The 7,751-nt window shown below is 40.7% G+C and overlaps 1 pseudogene; it reads left to right on the plus strand.

Moving 5' to 3' along the window:
• Window positions 1–7,007, plus strand: part of LOC110293324 — a 17,268-nt pseudogene extending 10,261 nt beyond the window's left edge.
• The last annotated feature ends 744 nt before the right edge of the window (window positions 7,008–7,751 follow it).

Genomic DNA, 7,751 nt, shown 5'->3' on the forward strand with positions numbered 1-7,751 from the left:
TTCTTCTTCTTCTCTCTCTCTCTCTCTCTCCCTCTCCCTCTTTCCCTCTCTCCCTCTCTCTCATGTCATTTCCTTTTTTGTGTGTATATTGTATTCTTTTTATTTTTAAATATTTTATTTTATTTTGTTTTGTTTTGTTTCATTTTATTTTAATTCTATTTTATTTTATTTTATTTTATTATTTTAAGGCCTACTCCTCTTTCCTGTTGCAGTTTCTGACTGTGGACAAATGCCTTTTTAGACATTTCCAGTCACATTTTCCACTGTCAACCCCTAACTGATATCAGTGTTGGGACAGCTCTTACTCAGTCTAGCCTGTATCCTTTTTGCAACCTTGCAGTCAACAGCCTTCAAAAGATAAAACTTATACCGCTAACATCAGTGCTGTATGTTGCTTACCATGCAGAATACCATCTTCCATTTTACATGCAGCCCCACCAAGACTGTGTCCCTCATTTGGTCTTTCTGTATTCTGGTACCTTGTTCAGATGCCAACTGTACTGACAGCAGCCACAGGTTACCAGGCACCTGAAAGGAAAACTTGTGGTGGATTGGAAGTACAGTGAGAGAAATAACAAGCCAAGACAAAGTTCTCTGATCAAGGCTATATCTAATGTATGGCACTGAATATATATGGGAAAACCCAAGGACCTATCCCTTTGTTTCAGCTGGGTTCTGTTGCTTGTTTCAGTTAGATTGAGTTGCAAAGTAGGATCTTCAGTAGCTCGGTGGGTGGGCAGTTCTCAGTTGTCTGACGGGAAGATATAATTGTAGCAAAGCAAGACATGTAGCTCAAGTGTCAGATACTTGTTCAGCCAGCTCAAGGCTGGAGGGTGTGTGTGTGGGGTTATACTCTGACACTGACACAGCAGGTAATTCAGAACTGATGTTGAGCCAGGGTCAGCAGTATGTACTCTCAATCTGGTTGCTAGAGAGACTACAGAATATTACCTCTCTGGGACATGAATCAAATATGCCTGCTTTCATAGATGTTCTTCTTGGCCCCAAATATACCCTGGCATCAAATAAGTGCCTTGAATGTGTCCACAGGCTTTCTGAATGAATTATTTGTTCAATTAGTTAAGCATGAGACACAAGTCCTATGAGTCAGTTTCAGAAATTCTAGCTAGTTACAACTAGGTTGTTTGTTGGTTACTTGTAAACTCCTTACATACAGACTTTGTCTAGTCAATTCTTGACTGCTTCAGCTTTTCACTCACATGAACAGTCTACACACGATAAGGAGTGTTAACATGCTTAGTGACAGGGAAGGTGCCTGAGCTGAAGTCAGGAGTGGAAAGGACTCATTGTTGTTTTCTGCTGTAGAAGCAACTTCTAATTCATTACTAGAAAAGCAATGGTCCATAGCTGGATGAGGTGCTACAACCCATAATCCCAGTGTTCAGAAGGCTGGAGCAGGAGGATTGCCAGAGATCTAAAACCATTCAGAAACTCAGTGTAAGCTCAAGTCCAGCTCAGAGCTCACATTAAAAAGCTGGTCATGGCTGCTTTTAATCCCAGCACTGGTAGTGGTGGAGAATGGAGGATTGCTGGGACTTAGTGGCCAGCCAGCCTATCTGAAACACACTAACTAATTCCCAGATTCAGAGGGAGAACCTGTCCCAAGGGGGTGAAGTAAAAAGAGATAGAGGGAGACAATTGGTTTCCTGTGCTGACTTCTGCATATACTATCAAAGGCACAAGCATGTGCACATGTGTGCAGACACCATAATCAACCAAAAAAGAAAGAGGGTAGGAAGAGGAGAAGGAGGAGGAAAAGGAGGAGGAAGAGGAGAAGGAAGAGGAGGGAAGAATGTGATAATCCCCTAGTAGAGCATCCACCAAATGCTTGTAGACTAAGATAGAGACAGTTGTCATGCCTCATTCAGTCTGGGACTACACCAACTCCTTCATATTTTAAAGAAACCCATGTGCAGTTTCTTTGCTAGTACCTGCCAGTCCAAAATGTCTGGAGCTCTACAGCACTGTTTATTCCTCTTTCTCCTATTTAACCATCCCCCTTTCATGGTAAAAACATCCAGACTTGTATAGTGGAGTCAATAAGAACAAAGGCTCCTGAGTTAGAGAGTATTGTGTTTAAATCTAAGTTTTCACATTGACTGACTATATATGACCTTATACAGTTACTTAATCTTTCTGAGTCTTATCTAATACTATGGTAAGAAGAATAAAATAGTACATACCATATAAAGCTGATGCAAAGTTGAAATTAAGCATATTGAGTACTTGCCTCATTCTTGAATTCTTTATTTCCTCACATCAAACACTAGTTTATGTTTCTAGTTCCAGGGTAAATAAAATATCTACTGATACAAAATATGTTCCCATTGTAACTCTATGTCTTTGGAAACATGATTTTTGGCATGATTTCTACTTGGACCTCCATCAGCAAATATGACTTTGAACAATACTTGTATTTTTCATTAATGATGAGATTGTGTCTTGTCAGTTGAAGTCCAATGTTCTCAAAGGTAAACAGTTGATGCAACCTGGTTACTGACACCACTTTGGATTCTGAGGTCAGTGCTATCAGTACAAAGGTTGAAGCCTTTTTGGTGGCTATCACCTTAACCTTGGAAGACTTTTCTTGATAATTGTTTTTTAAATTATGATTTACTATTTTTATGTGTATGTGCCTGAATGAGTTTATATGCACCACTTGTGTATAGGAGGCAACAGGGATCAAAAGAAAGTGTATGGTTTCCTGTTACTGAAGATAGAGTCAGTTTTGGGATGCTAGGTGAGTGCCGGTATTTGAACCTGTGTCCTCAGCAAAAAGAAGTTTCAAAGAATCTGACTCCTTCTTCTGACCTCCACTGCACCAGGCCTGTGCATGGTACTCAGGTACACATGCAAAACCAATGCTCATACACATGAAATGTAAATGAATCTTTTGCAAAAATTGAGTAACTCAACTTCTTCCATACTTGTCTAAAATTAAAGATTCTATGCATACTTGACCTTCCAGTTCAGTCCCCACCCTCTCCAAAACTGGCTTTCTGATTCTAAGCTAGATCCAGAGGTGAATCTAGTTCCAGATGGCAGTTCCCTTGAACACCCACTGTTTTCTTGGGAATATGTTTTGAGAAATGTAAGACTACTAAATCAATCCATAGGTGATGAAATTGCCAAGTTTGAAAACGGCAGGAACAATCCTTGGCCTCTCATCAATAAATGAGAAAACATTCCACAAAGCCTGACAGAGATAGAGTAGACTCATACGGGAAGAAAAAAAAAACCCATTGAACCCAGAGCATATATAAGGACAAGCAAAGGAGCTGGGGAGTGGAGTGTAGGCAACATCACCAGAAAGACGTGGTCCTGACAGACAGATAATTCTACTCCCTACCAAAATAAAGCTGTTCCTGCTGCTGCTGTGTTTGGGACTGACCCTAGTCTGTGTCCATGCAGAAGAAGGTAGTTCTAAGGGAAGGAACGTTAATGTAGAAAAGGTATGATCAAACTCAAAGCCAAGTGGGTCCTTTGAGGGGATGGGTATAGTGCCCCAATCTATTAGACAAATGAATGGCTCCAGACCTTGAAGTAAGACCAGCTACTTAGACCTAACAATGTTTGGGGACCTGTGTTCTCACTGAGAGGTAGGAACAGTATGGTATGTATTGTGGCAACTGGCATGAAATCTACCCCTGTGTATGCTCAGGCCCTAACCCATAGGCTGGAGTTCAAGTGGACACATGTGCATGTGGTATCCCTGCTCTTTCTCCCTTATCCATTTGCTTATCTATTACAGATTAATGGGGAATGCTATACTATTGTCCTGGCCTCTGACAAAAGAGAAAAGATAGAAGAACATGGCAGCATGAGAATTTTTGTGGAGCACATCCATGTCTTGGAGAATTCCTTAGCTTTTAAATTCCAATCTGTGTAAGTGAGATGCTCCTAGCTGACAAACAGGAAAGGAAAACCTGGTATGGTCTCTCACCTACAAACACTCGGGTAGGGGGACGAGATGCCTCTCAGTATGTACATGTGTACACACATACTGAGTCTGTATCCAAAACTAGAATGCTCCATGTGCCACTGAAACAAGATCTCTAACTAGTTGTTTTTCAAAATCAGAGACAAGATTTGATGACAGGAATTCATTCATTAGGAGTTCTATAGGGAAGATCAGAGACATTTCTGAAACCACATTAATGAGACAGTATACCACAAGTTAAGATTATGTGATTATGAATTAAAATTTTATTAGTAGTTGTTACCCAAAGAAATCCACCCCTTCCTACTTGCGTTTTTCTGCAGTAAACATGATAGTAATAATTCTCCTCTGTGGATCTGAGAGTCACATCAGGTCCAATTAGAGTGCATATTTGAGGCAGATGGTGGAAATCTGGCTGATAATCTACACCAATGCCTGAAGCACAGCACTGGTGAAACTTGGAAGTAATTGCAGTTGTTCTAAGGATGAGAAGTGATTGTCCTTTTCTTTTTTCAAAATAATAGGCAAATTTGTGATTGCTAAAGCATCAGATATAAAGGAAATAATGTAAATAAAATCCTTTTGCTAATTTTACAAAAATAGTCAAAAGTTAAATGGAATCAGAAACTGGGGATATGTATAGTGTAGTGGGGCAAGAAGCCAGCCAGTTCAAAATACCTTAATCACCAGCTCACTCTGTTTTACAGTATAGATGAAGAGTGCTCCGAAATATTTTTGGTTGCTGACAAAACAGAAAAGGCTGGTGAATATTCTGTGATGTGTAAATATATAAAATGTCTATGTATCTATCCGCTAGATGATTAGTAATCCTTAATACCTTTAGTGTGTGTCTCTGTCTGTCTGTTGCTGGAGTCTGAACACAGGAACTTGCACCTACTAGTTAAGTGCACACCATCTAATAGCTAACACCCTGTGGTTGGCAAGTGGGATAAGTAGGGGGACATGGAACCTATTTGATACTGCCTGTTGGCTAGCACTGGTGCACATCACTCAGGGTGTAGCAGCAGATAATTTGACACAACGAACTTATGAAAGATAGAAACATGTTGCTGGAAGCTGCTGAGGGAGGTATGTAAGCCTAGGAGAGGATGAGAGCGTGGTGCTCCTGTGGCTGACTGTTCACTAGTGGTCTGGACCTCACAGAGTCCCTTTTCTTAGACGTTACTTCTTGAAGTTCAGAAAGGTAAAGACAGAAAGGCTCAGACATTTCGCCAATCTCTTCCAGGATATGGATTTTAATGAATTTGTGTTTGGGGTAGAACAAGAAAAGGGTATCCATCATTTCCTGCAGAACAAAGAATTTCTGAGCTGTGTTCCATTTCCTCCACAGATGATGGATTCAATACATTTACTATACTTAAGACAGACTATGATAATTATATCATGTTTCATCTCATTAACGAAAAGGATGGGGAAACCTTCCAGATGATGTCGCTCTATGGTAAAGTATTTTCATGCAGACACTGATCTTGGAGTGGGAAAAGAAGAAAGAACCTCTAGCTTTAATATGGTCTTCCCAGCTTGGTCCTGCCTCTTTCTCATGTCCTTAAGATTGATGGTCACCTCCATCATCCCTCGAGCATAGTGATGGAAGCACTCTGAAATCTCTCAGTGTGACAGAAGGATATTCTATGGATGCCAAATTCAGAATAGATCAACCATGCCTGTCAATCATGTTGCCAACCATTTTCCCATCCTTATGGGGGAGTCTCTGTTCCCTCATTCAGGCTGTGGTCAATGCACACGATGCAGCTGCTACACTCACTGTTGCTCTTCTCACAGGCCGAGAACCAGATTTGAATTCAAACATCAAGGAAGAGTTTGTAAAACTTTGTGAGGAGCATGGAATCATTAGGGAAAATATCATTGACTTCACCAAAACCAGTAAGTCAGGATTCATTTATTTTTCTCATCCTGAATATTTTATAATAGAGGAAACAAACCCAGTAGATTACCAGTCATTTGTTGAGCACTGGAGAGTCCTATCCTTTCTCTGGTGAAAATAAAGTGGACCTGGTACCTGAACATGTTCTTGTTCTCACTACAGATCGCTGCCTCCAGGCCTGAGAATGAAGAATGGCCTGAGCCTTCAGGTGGGCAGTACCCAATGAGAGCAAGGAGGGGGTTGGTGGTCATGGAGATGCCCTTCCAAAAGTATTAGCATTGTGTGCCCATATTACAATAAAAATAGTTTGATAAGGAATCTTTGAGGAAAGCTTGAAAATTGGCTTTGAATGATAGGGATTTGTGATCTAACCCTACTTTGAGCTTTGAAGTAAAGTGACCTAAGCACTTAGGCAAGAAAACAAGGATGTGAGTTTTACATAGTTGATGTGTGCTTGTGTGAAACAGGCTCAGCGGTGGGTTCAATATCATTAACAGACAGAGTAGCCTGAAGTGATATAGCTGCTCTTCAGTGTTTGTGGTCCCCCTCCATCCCACTCGAGATAATAACATCTTAATCTGAACTCCGTACAACCTTGTCTTCTTACCTGGGAGTGAATGTACCTGATCACCACTTATCAACCAGTCTGAAGAGCAGATTCCTCTGGTCCTCCCTTCTCATCTAGTCCAAGACTTCACTCATATAATGTGTGAAGTTTTTAAATGTAGCCAAGGCTTTTATCATTATTCCACAATTTACCTAACCTTCTTCAGAGCTTCTTATGACAAAGGTTGTGGAAAGAAGACCTAGATTCCATTAAGGTCATTTATTCTGACTTCCGTCCCTGTGTTCTGGCAAATAATTGCAGATAGTTTGCAAGGGAAGATCCATTGTTCCATCCCTTTTTTTTTTTTTTTTTTAATAGAATGTCTCTCTGTCCAGAAGCCAATCTAAGAAGTACTTAATGAGTTTCTGTATTCTTTCTTCCTGGCTTACACAGTGTTGAGTGGAGACTTCTCACCAGGACTCCACCATCATCACTTTCTATCCATACAGCATCCTGTGACAAGTTTCTGTGATCTGCTTTCCATCGTGTCTCACAGAGAAGTGCAATCCCAGTCTCTCCAGCATGTTACCTAGTATAACTCATCAAGAATCAAAGACTTTCTTTAAATTTCTCTTTGACACACCCATGACAATTTTCCTTGAATTTCTTCTTTTTCCTGTTCAATAAATGATTACACTTGCATTTAAATATATGTCTCTTTGTCTAGAAAAAATGTGGGGCTGATAATGAGTGAATGAGGGGACCTCCTGAGTTCTGATCCTTCCTTCTGGCCCAGAATGTAACCTGAGTTTCAGGGTTTTGGCTCCCCTGCAGCAATCCAAAGCCCTGATGTGTAATGCCTGCTCTTTAGCTCTCCTGCTTTAGTGCTGTCTGACCACCTTGGAACCACGACACTTCCTCCATGATTCTTCCATCCATAGTCTCTTTTCCAATAGAGCTTAGGAGAGAAACATATTTTTAAGGCTATGCCTGCTCAGTATGTTTCATGACATGACGTGTGGGTGGGCTAGAGTGGAGGAGGTTTGGTAATTACAGTCCCACTGGATACAGGAAAAAAAGGTGTCTAGGTTCCCATAGCATACTCTGGCCCCTAGATCAAGAGATTAAATTGGTTCAATTAAGGTCACATGAAACAAGTTCTTGATGTAGTTTGCTAAAAGTTGGTAAAACACTATTGAGAAACCAAGCAATTATGATGAAATACCTCCCTCCCCTCAACTGCCCTGATGGGTGGGTCCAAGTCATTCCCTGACTAAAGCCTCCTAAGTGGCTTCAACTACATCCATGGACTACCATGGCCAGATTTCATTTTTAGT

The sequence above is a fragment of the Mus caroli genome, chromosome 4 (genome assembly GCF_900094665.2).
Source record: "Mus caroli chromosome 4, CAROLI_EIJ_v1.1, whole genome shotgun sequence".
Lineage (NCBI taxonomy): Eukaryota > Metazoa > Chordata > Mammalia > Rodentia > Muridae > Mus > Mus caroli.